Here is a 24,597-nt window from a genome sequence, read left to right as displayed (position 1 = left end):
AACGCAAAGTTTCTTCTGCTCTAAGCGAAGTATAATTGATTTAGATGTTTAAATCCTACTAGCGTAGTGGAGGAGGGATCAGCAAATACAGAAAGTGGCTATTGTAGCAGTGTTCCATCTTTTAAAATGTGAATTGCTCATTTTTGGAAAGGTGTGCAATGTCAGGGCAACTCATTGTAAAATTGGTTATTTCGGGCTTTAGAAACATCAGCAATTTATGACATATTGCGCTATTCTGTATTATGTATACATGTGGGTGTTCACTGTCCAATCTGCACATTGTGAGGAAGGAAGAAGCACGGAACAACTGACTGTTGCAAACGGTTCACTCTTCACTCTATCAACGGCCCTGATTCCATCAGTATACGAGACGATTCGAACTGAGATCCCTTTAAATAAGTGATAGACACAAGGTTATATGATCGGATATTTTCCTTTAAACGATGAATGGAATTGGTACTCATACTCACGTACAAAACATCAGCTGCAGATAGTGATACCGTTTATATATTTATGTTTAAATTTAATATTAAATTTACTAATTAATGCCTTATTGAATCTTAAAATACTTTTCTTTTCACTTTTCTAATTTCATAAAATGTTTATTTTTTCTTCGAAGCGTGTTATCTCGTTATCAGAAATTGAGATTTTTTACAATTGATATTTAGAGAAAACTATTAATTCCACTACTACAAATCAATTACGCTGCTTACGATAAAACTGTAAGGGATTACTGAAGGAGGATGCTCGAGGTTAGCGAAAAGTGCAGCGTGTTGTTCGGGCTCAATGCTAGGTCACTGTGCGATAGTTGATAACATAGTACATTATGGGGAATAGAAGAGCAATGATAGTTCGACGCACACTCAGAATTTTAAGTTGCACAACGGACGACACAACAGACACCCTTTCCTTATTGCTGGTCATCTTCGACGACAAATTCTATGGTGCCAGCAACACGCTGGTTTGACACTGGAGCACTGAAACCAATGTGCTAGTCGGATGAGTCCAAATACCTGGTGCACCATGCCGACGGATAACTGTGTATGTGTGCAAGCAACCGGAGTCCAGGGACCTATCGTGCCTGGTGCCCGCTGTCATGGCAGGTAACGGTGGTTTCTTAATATGGGACATGTTTAGCTTGCAAAAACTAGGCCCCCTGGTGGGTATGGACCAACGTTTCACTAGTGAGCTCTACCGATACCTCTTAGGAAACCATATGAACCCTGCCTAGTTGCATTTTTTTCATGGCAGAAACAAGATCTTCCCAGGCGATAATGCGCCTTGTCATCCGGCAAGTCAGCGTCTTGTCAGTGAAGATATCACCCACCTTAATGGGCCTCCAAATTCGCCTGACCTCTATCCAATTGAACTGCTGTGGGTTGTTTTGGAACGCGAATCGAGATGTATGCACAAGCAACCGTCATTTATTCCGACGCTGTGCATAGCCTTCCGAGCAGCATGGCTGCAGATTCCAATGGACATTTTCCGACATCTAGTGGAGTCAGTTCTTAGGAGAATAGCGGCTATTATCCATGCCAATGGAGGCCTAAAACGGTATTATGAAGGTGGCCATAATTCAGTGATTATTAGTGTATATGTATACGACTTCTTGGAATGGGCCTTGAGCATGTTGTACCTCTCGGTTTCGCTGATGACCTGGTTTTGGCAGTGAATGCTGACACAAGAGCTTGCCTGGAAATTCACTTAAAAGTGCCCCATCAAAGTTTCAGATGTGGGCAGCTACTCTTCAGCTGCCCATTTCTAGCGAAAAAACTAAATAAATATTGCTTAAAGGAACATTTTAGCTGACTACACCACCAGTCATTAAAATAGACAATATTTCAGTAAAGTTCTATCCAGAAGTCAAACATTTGGGAATACTTATTGATATGAAGCTCTCCTTTCATCCTCATCTAAGTACCTGGTCGACAAGATTTAGAAGTACTCTGTTATGATTACCCGGATTAGTCTAGTGGACTGGGGCATCAAGCCTCGGATCTTGACGCTAATTTACAAATCTATTTTCGTCCCCATCGTATCGTGCGGTGCAGCTGTCTGCTGCAGCAGGGCTACACTCTCACGAATTCGCAGCACACTAAACTCCTTCCGGAGAACAATGCTACTTACAGTTACCAGAGCATACCGCACAATTAACACTCCTGCACTCCAGGTCCTTGCAGGCTGCCTGCCCGTCCACTTGGAGGGCATCCGCAGAGGTCTCTTCCAACAGTAGAAGAGCGGCATTCCAACGATAATAGCAGATATTACCTTCGACTTCACAAATGATACCCGGCATGAAAAGAAGAAAATCACCGAAAAACTTATCAGAGTCTGGCAAGACAGTCGGGAAAACTCTGGAAATGGTATAATTACCGGGTAATTCAACCCATCAATTGCATTTACTATTCCTAAGTCTCCTCCCTAGTGTTCGCTAGGCTTACAAGCTGCTTTCCTCCCAACAGGACATGAGCCTTTCAAGCTCAAACTGATTACTCTGGGGATCGAAAATGGCTCTCTATGTACATGTGGTGATGATGAAAGTTGGGACCACATTTTATACACTTGTCCTATATAGGAAGGCTGGTGACTCAGGTTATAACTGAAATATATAACTGAAATATAATGAGTACCTCTTACTGCAGGATGAGGGTGCTACCTTGCCTTTACTGAGTTTGCAAAATCAGTCTTTGAAATTAGACGAGCCAACCGTCAAACAAAAAATATAACAGACAGATGACAATCAAGACAACTAATCCCTCCAATGACCAGCACGACCTGCTGACTCCTTCTTATGGAATTCCTCTGCCTTGCAAACTTTTACTGTCCCTGGGCTCGGGTAGATTTTCCGGAACAGCAGTGTCTAATCCTTCATTCCTCCCTGCCTTTGTCATCTGGAGGACGCCTTCTTTCTTCATCCTTCCATCTTTCTCCCTGCTTTGACACTAATTCTTCGACTATCACCCTTGATCTTCTTTTTTCCTTTTTTCTCTTTCTTTTTTTTTTAAATTGGACTTTGTCTCGGAAGGTGTGGATGTCAACAGGTAGTAAAATCGTAATTTGCTGTATTGGTATTAACAATAGCTGTACCACTGGAAAATCAAAGAGAAACACGTTTACCTCTGAACATATCCATTTTTAGATTTACATCTCAGATATATAAAGAAGGGTGGTTACCTGATTTTATTCGCACGGAGGAGAGCGCAGACTAGAAGTATGGATAATTTTAGAGAATATTTTAGGTTCACTCAGGCTGTCCCACCATGAAAAACAGAAGAGAGATAAGCACCATTACATTCCCATACTAGCTGGTCGCTCTGTGAAACGAGGAGTAATTGATGTGGGGGCCATCAGGGGATGGTTCTATCAATTATAAGGCAGGGAATGGTAGGTTGGGAATCATGGTCGAGTCAGGCAATGATGGAGGATATAGAAGGCCGCAGAGTGGTGTGGGTAGATCATAATTGAAGACTGTGAGTGTCCACGAATGGGTGGCACTTGCTGTGGGCTTTCTGAATGGATGGATTTCTGATTCGAACGTGTTTGCAGTTTTAGCAGATACGGGCCTGATTTTGGATTAAGAGAACTTGTTATGCTCGATGGGAACCGTGTCAGATAACACACCGTTCTATTAATTCATAATTCTTGAGGTCATCAAGAACCAGAGAGATTGGTATTGCGACTTGTACTTCCGTTTAAAATATGTTAATTTTCTTGCAAATAATCAGACTTAAAGTAGTAAATAATAAGGATTAAGAACAGTATGGCACGGATATGTAGCAAAACATTGCCATATCAGTTGGTAGCTCCTATATTTGGTTAGAGAACGTGATGTGTAGACCCTGCAGCTCTGCGTCCATGCCTCACGCCTGGAAAGATTATTGGTATTCGTAGTCGAGCTTGGCTATTTTTGAAATATGGCTCAATCGATAGGTACTATTAATACGGATTATTTTAATTTTTATAGTTCAGTGGCGGATGGCGGAGGTGGCCCCTCTCACATTTAAACTTTAATTAATCGGAATTAAAATGTGTTGATGAAAAGCATTACATGAAGGAACTGTTTTTATTTCTTTTTTTTATTGGTAGGGAGTAGAAGACAAACATTTTCAGGATGTTTAAACATAGTTCTATTTAAAGAAAATTTCTTTGGCTGTGCATATGACCTTTCCCATAAAAGTTATTTTCGCTATGAAATAATGTGCTGCAAACATCATATGTAGAAACCTGACTTGAACGTTGATTAATTTCGATCTTTCTTTCTATCAACAATGCATACCGGTCCTTGAGGTTTTTACAGACATTCTCTGAGATATACCAGACAATCTGTACTAGCTACCTGGAAGTCTAAAACGCTGATGGAACTGATATTCGGGTGACACTCAATCAAACGCACCCAATTTCGGCGAAGTCCGGACGGTCTGTGACAGCCAAATCCTCTGCTTGCACCTTCACGATGGTGGGACTGTTAGTAATCCTGGGTATAACCTCCATGCACAAGTACATGGTGGGTGACCATCCAAGTGTGAACCAACGTAAGCAGGGGTCGAGGTGTGGCGCCCACACCACATGGAGGAATGCCGCCCCTTTATGTTACCAGGCAGTACTAGGTGGTAGACGACTCTCATCAACCGGTGCAATACCACCACTTTGCTTATAGGAGGCTTGAAGTGGTGGAACGCATGTTTAGTCTCTAGAGCTAAGTTCCGGTCAACCCTTCCCTATCTCTTCCATCATGCAGTATGATTGATGACTTTTGAGGTTATGATGAACGTCGTGGCGAGATCCAATCTTCCTTACATTTCGAGGGTACAGCTCTAAAACGGTGTTCGCAGGCCGGCCTCTAGTTAGTACACCGGACCGAACCTATTGGTAACTCTCTAGGAGGCTTCCGGATCAGCTAATGTATAATCTTGCTACCTCTACTCTGCCAGATAGTGACTGGAGGGAGTCCGAGTAGTGTGTATGCGGGGAGCATTGTCGAGGCTACGTTATGTCAAGGATCTGGATATATTCTTACCATGCGTACACCATATCCAAAAATTTCATTACTTCATACAGCATGTCCTACCTACTTTTTCTTACTATTGAATACACCATGAATTGTCAAACTAATAGAGCAAGCTTATCTGCGAAAAGATCTAAACCTCCCAAACACTTCCTAATTCATTTCACAAATATACGTGGTCTCAATTCTAATCTCAACGATGTACATTTCCACTTGCAGTCTGCCAAACCCAATGTACTTTTTCTGACAGAATCTCAGTTATCGGTTGATTCAACCACTGCTCATCTCAGATGAGCAGTGGTTGAAAGTCAAGTTGGAAGAGAGGAAGTCAAAGAGTTCCAAGTAATTAGTGGATTTGGGAGAACGGTAGAGACAACAGATGAATTTGACACAGTGAGGTAGAGAGATTTTAAGCCAGAGAAGATCGAAGAGAGGAGATTCCAACTTGTGCATATGTTCGTTCTGATATTCCCCATCAGAGGCTTGGAAATTTGGAATCTCCTCTCTTCGATCTTCTCTGGCTTAAAATCTCTCTACCTCACTGTGTCAAATTCATCTGTTGTCTCTACCGTTCTCCCAACTCCACTAATCACTTCGAACTCTTTGACTTCCTCTCTTTCCAACTTGACTTTCTCCAGTCCAACTTTCCTAAAAGTGAGGTAATTTTCCTTGGTGAGTTTAACGTTCACAACTCCAGCTATCTTCTGTTTTCTAGTCACACCGACCCAGTTGGTCGAGATGCTGAGGCATTTGCATTTACTAATGACCTTGCACAGATTGTTCATTTACCTAAAAGAATACCGGACAATCCTAACCATACAGCCAACATGCTTGATCTTTTTCTCACAAACAATCCTTCTAAGTACACGGTCAAAGTGAGAGGTCCTTTAGGCACTTCAGATCACAACTTGGTGTTGTCTCTTCTCCAATGGAACCGTTACCTCACGGCTATTCCCAACGTCGTGTTGTTTGCATTACAAGAATGCAAAATGGGATGACCTGCGAGACTTCTTTTCTTCTTTTCCTTGGTCGGATTACTGTTTCAAAACTTCTGATGTCAATGTTTGCTCAGATCGTGTCAGTGAAATTTTTTGTAGGAATGGAATCCTTTATCCCACACTCCACTAAATCTCGTCCTTTATCTAAACCTTGGTTTTCCAATAAATGTGCTAAGGATGTTCAAGAGAACAATGTTGCATATCGTAATTGGCTTGTTTCTAATTCTCCAGTTTCATTTTCTGCCTGCACCAAAGCTCACAACAATTGTAAAGTAGTTATTAATGAGTCCAAACTAGATTTTGAACAGGATAAGAGTAGAAAACTTGCTTCTTGCCCTAATGGTAGCCGAGTATTCTGGTCTCTTGCCAAAGCTATTGGCCGCAACTTTTGGCTATCTCTGCTCCTACCTCTATCCAAACCAATGGTCCGGTTGTCACTTCAGACAAGAATAAAGATGACCTGCTAGCATTCCATTTTTCTTCCAACTCATGTATTAATGATATTGGTAAAACACCTCCCACCATTCCAACACGCTCCATTCAATGCCTCCTGTGGTCTTCCGTCAAAAGGATGACAGAAGGATTTTGACGAATCTTGATGCTAATAAAGCTCCATGTCCCGACAGTATTTCTCCACTTGTTCTCCAAATCTGTGCTCCTGAATTTACTCATGTTCTTTGCCGCCTTTTTTTCACTTCCTTATTCCAAAATGTTTTTCCTTCTGCTTGGAAATTTGCTCATATCCAGCCAGTTCCTAAAAAGGGTGACAAATCCCTCCCATCCAATTATCGTCCCATTGCAATTACTTCTACTCTTTCTAAAGAAAGGGAGAAAACAATTAACGGCCAACACTTAAACTACCTAGAAACCTTCCGTATGATCAACGATCGCCAGTATGGATTCCATCAGTGTCGATCCACTGGTGATATTCTGGCTTATGTTACCCATTTATGGAGTAATTCAATGGAAAGGTTCGGTGAAACATAAGTAGTTGCTCTTGACATCTCCAAGGCTGTCGATCGTGTTTGGCATAAAGTTCTTCTAAACAAGCTTCCATCTTATGGTTTGCCAACTGTTTTTAGTAATTGGTTATCCAGTTTTCTCTCTGAGCGCTCACTGAGGGTGATGGTAGATGGCTCTCTGTCTTCTAACTTCTCGACTAATGCCGGTGTCCCCCAAGGTTCAATTCTTTTTCCCACTCTTTTCCTCTTGTATATTAATGACCTTCTTCCATTGACTGGAAATTCTATCCATAGTTTTGCCGATGATAGCACATTGCATTCCAATTTTCATTTTAAGAAACCTTGTCCTGCTCAATCAGCTTCAACTTCTCGAAAATCTTCTACGAATTCCTTAAATGCCGATCTTCAGGTAATTCTCCAGTGGGGCAAAGACAACTTAGTTGATTTCAACTTTTCTAAAACCCAGTCTTGTCTTATATCTCGCAAAAAGGATTCTTCTGCTCCTATGCTTATCTTTAGTGACACTACGATTTCTAGGAAAAATTATATTGGGGATTACCCTGACTTCAAATCTCTCTTGGCACAAGCACATTACAAATATTGCTTGCTCTGCATCTAAAAAACTTGGTTTTCTCTTTCGCTCTCGGCGTTACTTTTCTTCCAAACAGCTGCTCACTCTGTATAAATCGCAAATCCGCCCTGCCATGGAATATTGTTCCCACATCTGGGGTGGTGCCCCCAAAACCTCTCTCAGGCTTCTTGATTCCATTCAGAAGAGGGCAGTTAGGTTAATTAATGATTCATCTCTAACAGAGTCTCTGGACTCGCTGTCTCACAGATGTACTGTTTCTGCTGCAGATACTTCCATGGGCACTGTTCTTCTGAATTGGCTTATATAATTCCTGCTCTCTCTTTCAAAACAGTCCGAACACGTGCTGCCACCAGCCAAAATCCATTTACTGTCCAACTTCAAACCCACAGAACCAACTTTTTACCTTCCTCGTTTATTCATTCAACTGCCGTTTTCTGGAACAACCTCCGTACGTATTTCCTGAAAATTACAGTCTACAGAAGTTCAAGTCCAATGTCAACAAATATCTTCTTTCGTCTTCTCAACCTCCAACCCAAGCACGGTACTAAGTACTATAGGTTCTATTACCTCTCGTGTTTTGGGTTTACATAAAAAAAGACAAAAAATATGTAACGTTGAACCACTCGGATATGTGAATAACTGTTTTGTAACTTGTAAGATGTAAAATCTTACAAGTAAATTATATATAAAGATCGTCGTTCCCAAACTGAGAAATTTAATAAGGACACGTCAGGAATAGTTATATTGAAAAATAAAATATAACAAATCAAATAAATTGAACAAAGTGGATCGTTAAAAATATGGGGGAGATTAAATTAAGGAGAGGGCTAATCGAAGGCAAGGGAGAGTCATGGGAATTAGTGCACGAAATTTCTACCAACAGATGGATAAACACTAAGCTATAAGTACCGTAAACAAATCTGAAGGTCTAAAACGGGTAGCAGAGATATCAGTAAATAGGCGACAAAAAGGATCGCTCGAGAACAATAAAAAGGTGAGCCGAATTAGTCGAAGCATCCCTTTGATCGGTAACACCTGGAGACAAACAGGAAGTGAGTACAAGACTAATACTGTGTCCAAAACAATAGGGCTAGCGTCTGGTAATCTGTAATAGCTCGTCCCGAAGAAATTTGTGTTAGATGCGAATCTAGTAACACGTGTATGTGGAAATGTCGGCCAATTTCAAAAGAGAACAGACGGCCTGGGAAAGGAATATTGATATTAAAATGGGAGGTTGAAACTAGCGGCGATGGAGATATCATGGGAAACCCATACTAGCGAATAGTTGAGATGTAAATTTAAATATTCAAGTACAAGTGGTTCAATTTCTGAGCGAAGGTGGGCCAACACAAAAGGGTGGTACACAAATTCGGAAAACAAAAAGAGAGCGCGCGAAGCCAAGAGACGAGGAAGGTCAGCCAGTTGAGAAAGTTCTGACAAAGTTAAGATGGAGTAGTAAGTTGTGGAGGGTTAGATAAGTTTACGTACAGTCAGTGGGTTACGAAAGGTTGATGTTTCATGATAGAAGAGAACAGTCGGTTGTCCGTCATCGGAAGGCAAGGGTAGTGGCCCATATGCAAACGAGTGAAGGGTAAGGAGGAATAAGCCTATTCCGTAATCGGAAGGTAGTGAAAGTAGCCAGCGTGAAAATAAGTGGTGTATGGAAAGAAATAACCCTAGTTCATCATCTGAAGGCAGTGATAAAGGCCAAGGAGAGAAATAACCCTATCCATCATCTGAAGGCAGTGATAAAGGCCAATGCGCAGATAAGTGAGCTGTGAAAGTAAAGTTGTAATCCCGAGCCCGCCAGAATAGCTGAACCGAAGGCTAAGTAGCAGTATCGAAGGCCAGCCCATAAATTTCTAAGAGACACAGTGGTGCCCTATCCAGACGTAGACTACAGCCCATTGAGAAACGAAAAGCCCTAAGATGAATGCCCTTGGCAAAAGATGATGACAGTCCCAAACAAGGAGCGGAAGGCCCCAAGACAGAGAAGTCCGATTCTAAAAAGTAAGTAAGTGACTAGTTGTATAGTATTCTCCCTCACAAATAAAGGACTGTAGGAACTCTAATATCAGATTAGTAGAAGTTATAAAGATGTTAAGGGAAGGATGTACAAAAATATAAATATATATACATAAATATAGAGATAAGTCAGATGATATAGTTATGGGTTTTGATTAATGTATAATTAGACATATGTAGAAAGGTAAAGGAGAGAAATTTGATACTTGTTATTAGTTATTGTCTAACCTATATGTATTAATAAATTTCGGAAGGGAAGGGTAGAGAAATACAGAGAAAGAAATAGCCTTTTGAATGTAGCTAACCCTTGGGACAAACATTAGTCCAGAAATTGATGTCAAATGTACGATTTGTCTTGATTAAGAGAAAGTTTGTGAAATTACATTCCCCAAGACAAACAGGGACTCTAAATAAATCAGAAGTTAAGAGTGAAATTCCTAAATCAATTTATAAGGTAATAATTTGACTTACATAGGAGAAAGGGTGTTAACTAAACCTCTTCAGTATTTATTGTTCATGTGTGAAGAAAGAAGAAACTATTGCAGTTTTCTGTAAGGATATTGATTACGTTGTATATAAAGAAATAACCCTTCTAGTGTAAACCTAATGTATTAATTTGCATGTATATATCTGATGCTACATAGGAAAATTTGAATAATATTAGTATGTGTCTGAGTTTTGATCACTTTATCATGTTGTATATATATATATGCAAATAAACTACGCTATGTTATAAATTAATATGTGTTTTGTCATTCTTGAACACTCAGCCTTCCCGAAGGGAATTATACATAATCGAGAAGTTCCCTTGAATCTGGAATCCTCCTGTGAATCCAAAGTCAGATGTGTAAGTGGGGTATAAGATAAAAGGTCTATATAAGCTATAAGGGAACAAAAAAAAAGAGAATATTTAATACTAAATAAAATCAAAAAAAAAAATAAGAAGTAAAGACATTCCTTTATCCCCCCCCCACAAAGTGAATAATTCTAGAGGATTAAGGTACTTATATCCGAGTTGTTCATGGTCTAACAACCAGAAAAACTCCATCCTACAGCGATCCTGTGGACACGAAGAGGTGCTTCTTAAAGGAAATAGTACACGTACTATTAGGAAAGGAGGAACATGTCGTACCAGACTATATGCAGGAAGTGAGAAACCATCATATTAAGGGCACACGACAATTACCTAATTCGCCGGTGTGTTCAAGATCCATAAATTGCATGCGTCCTCTGGTCAGTTTGCGTGTGTTGCTGGGCGAAGGAAACCAGAGTTTCTGTTAAAAACTTTGCTATCAAATCTCATGGAGAGAAAAAAGGCAATAAAAGTTCTTTGCGTCAGTGACGGGATTCGAACCGTTCCTTTTCCACCATGTATGGGGAGAACGGTGATTATAAACACTGCGCTACCCACGCAGAAACGATGGGTGATAAGAATCGCATAGTCCTAAAGATGGGACACCGTCGGTCAAAATCACAAGGCAGTACAATATTGTTGTTCAAAGGAAAAGAGAAATTCACCTGGTTCCGCTCTTGTCAACGAAAATCGAGCAGGTGCGGCTACAGAGAGCAAAGGGGCCCCAACACTAGATATGTGGGTGTAGAAGAGGACCTTTTAGGTTGGGGAATTCGGAGTTTTTACTGCGTTTATTTATTCTTTATTTAAAATATATATTCTGGAATTTTTTGGTGGTAACTGTACCTAACTCCAAACATTAAACGAATTATTCTTCGAAGAGCACGAAAATAAATCTCACAGACGAATTGTGAGTTTGTCATATTCAATAAAATATGAATTTGATACACTCCTACTCGATAAACTCTCAGTTATTGGGTCGATAAACACTCTTAACCGATAAATTATATCAAACCTTGGCATTTACCGTGTATATTTTTATTTTTATAATTTTTCATAGGTTTCATTATTTTGATTTCAATATTATTAACAAATACTAAATTAGATCAATTTCGGTTTCTGATGTCTGAACTGCATTTCGGAAATCAAATTCCTCTTTAGTGTGACTTTATACAGCTGTCATGCCAAGATAAAGACTGTAGTGATTTACCATGTCATCCATTTATCTCCCAATAAAAGGTAACTTGATGACAACAAAGAAATTCAGCATTATACAAAACACTATCCGAAATCGTAAATCTGAGGACGCGACATTTTATTTCAACAGAATAAACAAAGAAATGTGAATAATTATAAAATCGAAAAGGTAGACTGACTATGGATATCGCAGTGAGTCTTTGACAGCAATGCAAATAAAAATATAATAACCATAAAGCTGTAATATTCGCATGGAAAAAAAGTATATACAGGTTCTTTTGAAGGCGAAGAGGCATCCTCACCTTCAAAGTACATACAGTTTTTCCTTTGCAAGATTAAGGCAGGTTTCTTTGTGGATACCTCAAGTCCAATTGCTCTCGACAGTTGTTCCATGTAATTAGAAGCAACTTTCAAGACAGATGGGATATACTTCTAGACAGTTGGTGACTTTGTTGTTTTGATAAAACACATGCAATGACATATGCTGACGAATTGACTCTCATCTTTGCAGGCAAATTTTGCTCGGATCTCGGTCACCAACATGGTCTTATCTTACCTCTTGAATGGGCTGATATTAATGAGCTGAATATCTCTCCTTCCAAGACGAAGATGATGACTTGCAGCCACAAAAATTGGCTATGGAGGACTCTGCTTATTAAAATGAATGGGAGTTTCATCCCAATGGTTCGGCAACTTGGAATATCTTGGAATAATTGTGGATAAACAGTTAAATTTGATGTCCACGTCACCCATCTGACTGTAAATAGCAAAACGTATATGGTAGCTCTAATCAGAAACACCAACACCAAACAGACATTACATAGCAAACACTTTTCCTAGGTATTCCAAAAATTCGAGCTAATGAGCCAGCTGATGGCTGGATAACTCCCTGTTTCTTCTCCAATTCTTGAATCTCTGGCAAATATATGCGCGTCTTCTACGGCTACCTCTTAAACTTTTTAAGAGAATGCATTAGCTTAAATCATCTGACAGTTCTGCATTCTAGGAACGTACCCACGTGTATGTTCCTAGAATGCAGAACTCGCACCTGATTTCGAACACATCCGAAACCTCGTGAAAAAAAAAATCTCGAACTGTCAGATGATTTAAGCTTACGCATTCTCTTAAAAAGTAAGGATGAACAAGTATGCCACAGAAATGGATATAATGATTGAAGGAGCAGTAATTGAAAAGATGGAGTCATATACTTATCTGGGACAAGGTATTAGCTGTAATAATGATAAATGGCTGGAAGTCAAGAGAAGAATAAATTTTGGATGGATAGCATTCAGGAAATATGGTCACATACTGAAGAGCAATATCCCAGTTTGTCTGAAACGTAAAATAATGAACCAATGTATACTCCCCACCGTGACTTACGAAAGTGAAACTTGGGCACTCACCAAAAGAATGGAAGAGAAGTTGAGAACTACACAGCGAAGTATTGAGCGAATTATATTGGGAATCAGACTGATAGATAAGAAGAGAAACACATGGATTAGGCAGCAAACTCAACTAAAGGGGATTCTTATCAAAACTAAAGAACTAAAATGGTCTTGGCCAGGATACATAGCTCGAAGACACGATGACAGACGGACTAAGAGAATTACAGAATGGTACCCAAGAGGAGCTAGAAGAAAACCTGGAAGACAACGACGGAGATGGACAGATGAAATTCATGAGTTTGTGGGTGGTAAATGGATGGCCAGTGCTCAAAACAGAAGGAACTGGAAAGTTGCATTAGAGGCCTTCATCCTGCAGTGGATTGGAAATAGCTGATGATGATGATGATTCTCTTAAAAATATTACTTACGAATTCTTTGTACCGATCACTATTATTATAGTTATGAAATAAACCTACATGACAACATCCGCCTGGTTGGAATAATTGCTGGATCTTCTCTTTTCTAAATTGGTTTTAATTTTGTCATAATTGGGCTGACTTACGATAGGATGCACCTGGTTACACTGAGCTGATTTGATTTGGACTTCACTGTACATTTGCCTCTCCATGTTTGGACAGGAGAAACAGATTTCTGCAATAGAGCAGCAATCACCAGGATGGCTGCTCCCTAATATCTATCCATGCCACGAGAAGGCTGGCCACAGTAATATGCGTACCGTCAAAAGATCATCTGAAGAAGATCTCGTGAGTGCGGGATTTTGTGCGCATAAGCACATATAGGATAATAGCCAGGTCGGTTTCATCGTGCCTAGGGATGGGCACCAGGCGGCAGCTGTCCAGGTGTTGGCTGCTCCGTGGTGTCCAAGTGGCCAAGAGTTTCTACGCCATCACAGGGAACAAAGGTGGAGATGGGTTATTGTCTTGGAGCCACTATGATACATGTAAACAGACACAAGCGCACACATGCCCCGGATGATGTGAACGGAAATGTGTATATAAGTGTATTTTTTTATTTTGATCCACCATTTCACTTTTGTGTAATTTAATTAATTATTATTTTAGGGTTGTCCATAATTAAATACATTAAACCGTATTTGTATCTGTAAATTGCGTATGTTCTATGGTTGATTTGCCTGTTTTGCTGGACGAAAAAACCCCACTTACTGGGGAGAAAAACCTTGCTATCTACGACTGAGACCGACTAACTGAGCCCGGAGTGAAAAAAAGCCCATTAAAGTTCCTCGCGTCATCGACTGGATTCGAACCCAGGCCTTTTCCCACGCGGTGTGGGGAGGACGGTGACGATACCACTGTGCTACTGCGCAGACTCCACTTTTGTGTAGTACATGGACGATTTGGATCACACATGTTTTGTGGACATGTATTGTTTCTTATGTACGGCACCACTTAAACGTTAGTTCAACTCCGCCATGGTACACTGTGATCAATACACAACTCTGCAAAACAGCCAGATATGAATATAGAGTGATGTCTGCAAAGCGTGTGTCCTGTTCTGTTGTTTCTGGCCATTTAGCTGCTATGGAGCAGCAATCACCATCATGGCTTGCCCCCTAGTATCCGTACACGCCACGAAGAGGCTGGCCACAACAATATAAGTACTGTCAAACGAAAGTGGCAGGTAAAAACGCCGCATCCACTGGAGGAACAATCAATTCCAATGGATGTCAGCAGATCCCGTACCTCTAATTGTGTTCATTGTCTTGATGAGAAACGTCCAAATACAATAAAGTTTAAAATCCGACACCCTATTTGAATAAAAATCAATACAAACAACTCTCAAGTATTTGCATCGTAGACATTTATATAACCTATCTCGTCCTTTATTTGTTTTTGCAACCATCAGGATTTAAAAGCTATGCATAATGATGGGATCTTAATTCTTACAATAAAACAAGCATTCATTTGTAATGAGTTGCCCATGTACTGCACCACTTTCAACAATACCTTTATCTATACTACAACTTTTAAAACTTATTTTGTATATCGTGTGGTAGCTCACATCGAATAGCTTCCTTCAGCCCAATTTAGATATTGGTCAACAATTAGGGCAAGTGGTAAGTAATAATGTAATTATTATCAAAAATACTTTCAGCATCTCCCAAAGATCAAATAAAAACACTTTATTCTTCAACGAATTCATTTTCAGAGTTCCATTGTTATCTCAGGTACGTAACAAAGGGGAATGCCATCTCACATCATTCAGTTAGAGAGGTAGACAAGGATTGTGGATTGTTAGAGAATATTGCCGAAGCTGTCCCACCATGAAAAGCAAGGTAGAGAGATATTATATCGCATTTCATTCCCAGCTGGTCGTCCCCGTGAATCCAGGAGTAATTGCTATAAAGATCATCGCGGATGGTTAGCATCAGTTATATGCTGAAGTTGGTGGTTGGGAATTACAGGAATGATATCCCTGAGGCTTGGAGAGGTAAGTAATCATCATTGGAGGTTGTGTGCAACTCCCTGTCCAAGGAGGGTTCATAACTGAGACGTCAAGGAACGTTAGAAAGAACATAGCCTTTTCAGGTACGTTTTCTTTTTTATTATTATTATTAAATAATCACATACAGTCTAAAAACAAGTAAAACTTGAATTGCGAACAAATATAATGCAACTTTTATGGAGTTAATGCAAGGGTATTGTGCTCACGCCTGAAGAAACTTTGCTTTCAAAACGAGTTGCAGTGGTATTGCACTACTTTTAAATAACTGACATCTAGAAAATTTTAATCTCCCATTTAAATTTCATTAGCTCTGATTTGTAAGATAGAGAAAAAGAAATTAAAATTTGAATTACGAGCAAATACAATTCCAAGCTTCGTAGTATTAATGCAATGGTCTATATACACAGAGCAGAAAAAAAAAAAACTTTGCCTTCATAACGAGGCGCATTGGAATTGCACTACTCGCAGCATCGCAATTCCATATTAACGGTCACTCATTCTCAATAACCCTGTGAAAGCCGTAAAAATAATTTCAAAACCCATACTAAGTAAAAATTTGTTTATATTTAGAAAGTTACAGAAAACCAGTCCTCATCACTTCTGGCTTCTACTGTAATTCGAACAGATTTCGTTGTGTTTTATACTACCAGATAATTTACTACTTTATGATGTCACCAAAGATATTAGAAGGCTGTGTTTGCCTCTGTTCGTGTACCTTGCATGAAAAAAATGCCAACATACACTTAAATAAGAATTTATAAATTATTATTATAATAAGCGGCAACGTTCTGCTTTAAGAATATTGCTGACTCATTCATGGTGTTCCATCATGAAAAGCAGCACAGAGATATCATGTCGCATCTCATTCCCATATTAGCCGGAGCCCCTGTGAGCCGAGGAGTAGTTGCTACGATGACCATCGTGCATGGTTAGTATCAATTATTGGCGAGGAGTTGGTGGTTGGGAATCACGGTCGAGCCTGGCAGTGGTGAGGGCTTTGCGAAGGCGAACATGATATCGCTGAAGGCTGTCTGCACCCCCTGCACTGGGTGGCACTTAATGTGGGGCTTCCCGGATGGATTATTTCAACTTATTTTTACGGTGTTAGCTGAGACGGGTACTGCAAAATCAGTTAAATGCGTTCGGTTTAAGACATTTTAAAGTCTTAATGAAAAAAAAAGCCAATCACTATTTGATTAAAATAAAGATAATAAAATGATTAAAAAACATTCTCCGATTTTTCGATTAACAACTCCATAATCGATTCTCTTCGCGTCGAATAAGGGGAAACTGTAGCTTCTATTGTGAATGGAATACATTTCGCAGCCATGTCAGCTAATAAAAGGTGGTAAGTTATTGTAGTTGAGAGAAATTTTACAGGCGTTTACAGGTCTCTGAATTACCCTCAATAAGCCAACAGTTTGTTAGTACTGCACTCTGAAACCCTCCCCCACAATATATTTTAATACACTTAATTTCTGTTCATTTATTTAGAAATAAACAAATATAATTATAATCCTGTTTAAAATACCAAAAATTTCAACTAATTGAAATTAAAAAACAATTACGATTTCAAATTACAGAATATAATCGATAGTGACATATTCGTAAAGAATGTGAAACAGTATAGAAGAAAAATTATTAAAAATTATCGAAGCTGATATGTGTCATCCTTTAACCTGATAGTAATTCGTTCTATTGACTTGTATCTTATTCTGTTTTTCAGGAAATCCTCTTCCCGAAGATCCTCTGCACGGCAAACACGCTTTTTCTGTCGTCCACAGTTATATGTTGTAGTGCGCCAGATTTAAGGCGTCACTTATTTTCAAAGTATTTTTTTTTGTTTTCTAATACTTCAGTCTTCCAAGAGATCAATTTGCTACGTACTGACAGTAAAACGGATGAAGCCGTCCACCTCTTGCCCCATTTCCGTTGTAGTTTCATTAAGTTCATATATTTTTTAAAGTTTTCTGTTTTGTCTGACTACAAAAAAGAAAAGTCACAAACTCTGTGCGTAGGATCACAATACTCAGCCATGGGAAAAAAAGTCGCGAATTAGGATTAAATTGGAGTGTCTGCCTTTTTGTTCAGAAATGTTAGGACCTTTTATAATTAAAACCGTTTCGGTTGGATGATAACTTCTGGTAAAACCAACCCTTTCTAACAATTCCGTTAGCTGGTGGCTTGTGGGATATAAAATACCGGTCATAAAATTCCTGAACTTCAGGAAGGATAAATTTTTGAAAGGGATTATCATAGAAATGCTCCATCTTTTAAATAAGTGTAAAATTAGCCACTTTTTTAAGTACTCCAGTATCAGGGTAACTCATTGTAAAGTTGTTGATGTTGTTTCGATTTTTAAAAACATCAGCAACTTGGACCATCCTGCGCCATTGGATACTACGTCTGTAAAAATGTGCTTGCTCACTGACCGATCTGCAAGTCGTGCGGGGAGCAAAACCCGGGGCAACTAATGACACAAACTTCACCCTTTCGGCTGTAAACAGCCAACACAGCCCTGATTTCTCTAGCATATGAGGCGATTCGAATATACTGTTATTAGTTGGCCATCCAGTTTCGATTCGGGATTACCCTGAGCGATAAAACTATTACTAAATAATAATAGTTACGAATAATTGGCAGTATACTGCTTAGAGAACATTCCCGTTCACGCGTTCTTATCAAAAAAAAGAAAAAAAACAGCACAGAGATATCATGTCGCATCTCATTCCCATATTCGCCGGAGCCCCTGTGAGCCGAGGAGTAGTTGCTACGAAGACCATCGTGCATGGTTAGTATCAATTATTGGCGGGGAGTTGGTGGTTGGGAATCACGGTTGAGCCTGGCAATGGTGGGGTTTTGCAAAGGCGAACATGATATCGCTGAAGGCTGTCTGCAATTCCTGGAGTGGGTGGCATTTATTGTGGGGCTTCCTGGATTGACGAATTACTTATTTGGGCATTTTATTTACATGTTAACTGACGGGCATAAACAAATCTGTTATGGGCCTATCGTGAAAGGATAAATCCAGCGGGATCCAACGCTTGTCCATCACGCTGAGAGACCCGCATTATAATAACAGTAATAAAATATAGTAATTAAAAACAACGCGAAAGTCGCTTCATCGGACCTAATCCCCAAAGTCAAAGTTGTGGCTGAGCAGTTATTGACGCCAAATGGTGGACTGTACCCCTTTTTTGCTGTTGACAGTCCACCCTGTTGAGGGTGGGCTCCCTCTGTCCGTTAACTTCCTATTTCTAGGTGGAACGTTTTCCTATCATCCACCTCTATCTTTTTTTTTTTTTTTACTCAGTGGTACTCCCTGGCAAGCTCAGGCGGCGTCCAGGGTTCTCACTAGCCAGAGAATTCTTTACTGTCTATACACCCGACCTGCCTCCACGGGGCATGGACGGGCAACGAGGGGTCCTATCAGGGACCCTTCGGCTAAATGGCCGGAGGAACAACAGACCAACACAACCAAACACTACACTACGCAGACTACACTAAAACTTTCACTATCTCTGGCCTTCACAAAGTTTGTACTGCGTCACAGTGTATACTACGCGGAGTTGGGGGTTCTCCCCCAGTGCCGCTTGACAAGCAACACTATACACTGTACACGATGTCCATGTTACAAAAGCTGCTAAAGGCTACCACATATTTTCTGGTCCTGGTATATAAAGACATCTAAATCATTAAGTTTTAAATTCCAATTTCGAGAAACAGTATACCCAAAAAGTGTTTGAGATTAGATAAAATCTACAGAGAAAGGCACCACAGCCTGTTCCAGTACCAAACAATAGCCCATAGATTTACACTGCGGAAATGCCTCCCCACGCCCAGAGAATGACAGGATTAACCGGAGACGACTTTTGACATATATCTACTGGATTGTACAACCAAACATGGCCTCCTGCCCTTTGGTCTCCCTGCCTATGGTTGAGCAACTCTGGGAGAAGGAAGGGAAGTGGATTGACTGAATGTAAACTAGGGCAGGCTGGTCCTGCCCGAATCGTAGCACATGCCTTTCATACTGACTAGGACAGATAACACAACTATAAGACAATCTAACTGATATGATCATCATGAGGTGCAGCCGGGTTACCCCTCAGATGAAACAATATTAGTAAGCTGAAAGTCACTCTAGTGTGCTAGGGTGAAAGAGAAAGTATAAATGTAAGAAAATGCGTAGCCTGTGAGAGTGAAAGAAGAGGCGACCAAGCGTGAGTGAATAGTTTTTTGTGTGATTGGGTGAATATGAAAGAGTGTGAGAGAACTTAAATGTGATGAATGAAGGAAGTGAGTGGAGGTGTGTGTTATTATGTGAAAGAGTGAAAGTTGTGCGAATGGAAATGGCCGTTTGTTTGGTGAATGACTGAATGTTCTGGTGAAAGTGAATGAATGAACGTTGCGGTGAATGTGAATAACTAAAACGTGAAGTATATTTGAAACTTGCATTGACTAAGTGTACAAACGGATGTGTAGATGAGTAAAAGAACCGAATGAATGTTGAAGTAGAAGAGTGAAAACACGTGAATGAGAGGATTTCCGTGTGATGATACTGAGCAAAAGAACGGAATGAGTGAACAAGTGAAAAATCACGGTATGAAATTAAATTTTATTACATAAATGTTACATAAATGAGTGAGTGTTATTTTGTTGACTGTTTATCCACATAAAGTTATCTGTTTATATTAGATTAAATTGTCGTTAATTAATTATATATATATATTTAAATAATGACAAAAGTTAAAATATAATAAAATAAATAAATATTTACATTAGGGGCAGCGACATGCAAATCCTCCATATGAAGCCAAGATATATCCAATATTTTAAATAAAATAAAATAAAATATAGTATGGCAAAAACTGTAGAGCGAAAATTAACATAAAAATAACCCAAAATAAAAGGAACGAACGGAAAAGGAAGAGTAAAGGTAAGACATAATCAGTAGCCGAAAAACCCCTGTATAATTTCGCACTTTAAATCCAATTAATAAGACCAATATAAAAGTTTAAAAGAATGCCAATTACGTAATAATTTAGCGGTACCCCCCCCCCCCCCGAGTGGTACCAGTTCCGAAAGACGAGAAATATCACGAAAAAGGATTAAAAGAACTACTAAAACATAACATAATCAAATTAAAATAGAATAGCTCAATATTTATTTATTTTATTATATTTTAACTTTTGTCATTATATAAATATAATTCAATGGCAGTAATGGGTTGATATGCTAATTAAGCAGCGCCTGTGCCGCCATCTATTTTCCTTTTTCTTTTATATAAGCTGGTTCAGCTTACATTATGTCAGTGGTGTGGCTTTGCTTTAGAGTGTTGTCTTTTCTATAATTTATTTTTCACTGCATAAGGACCAGCGCCGTGTAAATCCTCTGCATTAGTGGATCGATCGGAGGAGAAGGGGTGGTTTGGTGCTTCGATCTTTGCGGCGATTGAAATGCAGCGATTCCATGACCATTATTGGCCTCGTGGTCCTCTGTCGATATGGGCCATAATTGTCAGTCTATTTTATTTTATTTTATTTTGATTGTGTTATCTTTTAGTAGTTCCTTTAACCCTTTTTCGTGATATTTCTCGTCTTTCGGAACCGGTACCTCTCGGGGGGGGGGGGTACCGCTAAATTATTACGTAATTGGCATTATTTTACAATTTTATATTGGTCTTATTAATTGAATTTAAAGTGCGATATTATACAGGGGTTTTTTCGGCAACTGATTATGTCTTACCTTTACTCTTCCTTTTCTGTTCGTTCCTTTTATTTTGGGTTATTTTTATGTTAATTTTTGATCTACAGTTTTTGCCATTCTACTGGCTTATGTTTTATATTATTTTATTTCATTTTATTTAAAATATTGGATATATATATTAACTGCACACCCTCCTGGTGTGAAAGAGCTGATGGTTGAATTAAAAAGATTAAAAAAAGGTATAAAAAGCTGTAAATATTTAAAAATATAAAATGTGTTGTCTGTCTGTATAATGAGGAAAAAATTTACAAAAAATAAAATGTATAAAACAAAAGTTAAGAAAGTAGAAAATGTAAGAAAAAAACTAAAAAAAAAAATTGTATAAGTGATGAATGTTATTAATTACATGTTCTTTTTCAACCTGCTCACTGGACAGACTGATGGTTGTTGGAACTCTAGAGACCCCCATGGTCATCCATGCTAACATCATGCTGTTTATTATTATTATTATTTTTTTTTTATAGCCGGAGTGGTGTGGGATGATGACACTGGCAAGTATGGTAATCCCAGGCCAGTGTAGAACAAAGCTACCTTAGCACACTTAACAGTAGGATCCCTTTCCCTATGTTCTTTCATTCCCACCACCGGAGGTGGTTGAGTCTCCTTTTCCATATCTTTCCCCATCCCTCTTTCACCTGGTGGCCCAACCCACTACTCACTTTCAATCTCCCCTCTGGGCCAGGATGTGCATCCTTCCCAGAGGGGGGAACACTCTCCCCTCGTTAATCAAGCGGGTTCATCCATTACAGCTCCCTTCTGTGCTTCTACCACCTCTTTTATCCCACTATCTTCCTTTCTACTCATATACAAACCCCTAGACTGAGTCTGGATGAACAACAGACCAACACAGCCCTTATTAACACTACACTACCTGGCCTTCAGAGTGTTTTTATTCATCACAGAGTTAAATGCGGAGTTTAGGGGCCCCCTCGCAGCTGCATTACAAATAACACACTATACACTAAGCTCACATCAACCATCTGCCTTTAAATATTAAATACTGTAGTTTATGACAGCTCTAATCAAAACCATCAAACTGAATGGACGTTAAATAGGAAAACTCTTTTATTACAAAACCAATATTATGCTTTTAATAAAAGCCATAATGCAAGGCTGTTTTCGTCCCTATGGCCACATACGCCTCGGTTCCCTAGTTTCACAGGACAACAAAAATCAAATTTAAAACTAAATTGATCACACTTCAAAGTTCTATGCTTTTGATCTTCAGGACAGTGTCCTCTTCTTCACTACAGATCTTGGGATGTACTTCCATTTGACCATCACCTCGTGTACAAAGGTATCTGCTTAGAATAAAACACCGAATCTCCACTGAAATTACTGGAATAACCTTTTTATACAAAACGCAGACAACAGAACTCAGTGAAGATTGAAAAAAATTTGATAAACATCTGGAAATCCAAATAGGATTCAAACCATACTGGAAACGTAACACGAAATTTTGTACCGTGCGTTTTCTACAGGAAGGTATGTTAAGAGATGGTTCAGCTCTAGTCTTTTTATTCTTCATTCTTAATCGCTAGTAACTATTCCCTAAATTTAAAATTCTTTCAGCTCGGCCTTGTTAATTCAGATCTTCGTTCCTTCAGGTCCGAGGAAACTTGGGGTCATATAATTAATCATCGCTCCAACATCAATGAATAAAGACTGACATTAAAATCTTATTTTACTAATTTTGCTAAAAGAAATGAAGACTCTTTTCAGATATTCCAAAAATTCCTGCTAGAAATCCCGTACCAATCCCAATCCTAAGGATTGGTCCTCAATCCTTAGCACGGGATTGGTAAGGGATTGCATGCACCCACTGGTGTCTACGATTGTCTCTGTGCGCGAGAGATTTTTTTAATTTTATTTTTTATTCAATTTTTATCCCATGTATTTTATTTTTATTTTATTTATTTCCTTTTTATTCTATTTATTTTTATTCTATTCTACTTATTTTTCCTGTATTTATTTTACTTATTATTCTTTTTATTTTTATTATTTATTGATTTTTGGATCCGCCTTTTCACTCTTCTGCAGGGGCAGCATCGTTTGCTAGTATCATTGATTGGGTTGGTCCTCAATGGTACAGGAATCTGGCGCCCATAGAACTGGCACTACTGCCTGCGGGTGCAGGATTTACTCCATAAAGGACAATGCGCGTACATAGTTGTGGCCTGCCTCCTCGTGGCGTGGACGGGTACTGAGAAGCAGCGTTCCTGGTGATCGCTGCTTCCCAGTAGCAAAGTGGCCAGAAACAACTAAACAACACACACACACAGCACAAACATAGCACCACACACATTCTGGCCATTATACAGAGTTCTGTATATCATCACAGTGTAACAAGGCGGAGTTGAACTAAAGTTTAGGACCGCCATACATAAGACACATGTCCACATTCCTTCGAAACTCCACCTTGATCTTGAAGCCTACAAGGTAGGGTCATCGATCTACAAATTTTATATAATAAATTTTATATAAAATTTATTATTATTATCTATTATTTATAAAATAAATAAATAAATTTTATATAATAATTATATACTATTATATAAAATAAATTTTACTATTATATAAAATAAATTTTATATAATAGTAAATTGATATAATTAAATTTAGATGACATATGTTTTGTCGTGTATGTATCTCTAAGCGGTCCCAGAGGTTCCCACAAACCCGCGAGAAGTTTTACTGTGAAGAAGTGAAATCTGCCAAGGCCCCATGTGGGTGTTTGTATCGTGAAAAGAGTTCATGTGGCCAATTAATTATTAGAAGGCCCTATCGCTAGGAAGAGGTATTACCGCATCACTACACAGCACGAGGACTGATGCTGTATATGGACGATTGTCGGAGACCTTCCTGAGTAGGGCAAGGAGGTCGAGGAGTCATGAAAAGAAATGGGATCATGAAAGGAAATGCAAAACGCGGTTAAGATCAGAGAGAGAAAGTCCCAAAGACGAGCAGGAGGTCAAGAAACCCCTACTTCCGCTGTCCTCATGTCATCCTAATCGAAGGATGACATGAGGACAGCGGAAAGTCAATAAGGCAAAGAGAAGGAGAGAGAGATCGGCAGAGAGAAACACTCTATCCAGCAAAAGGTTAATAGCAGGCCTTATGAAAGGGTTTGGGCCTAGGTATCCCATGTCAGAGAGGAGGCAACAGCTGATGCAAAGTCCTATCCCGAAAGGTTTGCCACGCCATTGAACCAGGAGATTTAATTGTCGAAATGTCGCGCTAGGATGTAAGCGCCAGCAGAAATAGAGATCCTACCCCAATTGGATTAGCGAAAGGAGTCTGGAACATTCATGTACATGAGAATGAAGC

Source organism: Mastigoproctus giganteus, chromosome 3 (assembly GCF_048544385.1).
Source record: "Mastigoproctus giganteus isolate SK-2022 chromosome 3, ASM4854438v1, whole genome shotgun sequence".
Classification (NCBI taxonomy): domain Eukaryota; kingdom Metazoa; phylum Arthropoda; class Arachnida; order Uropygi; family Thelyphonidae; genus Mastigoproctus; species Mastigoproctus giganteus.
The sequence above is the reverse complement of the archived record's forward strand: the minus strand, read 5'-3'. Positions refer to the sequence as shown.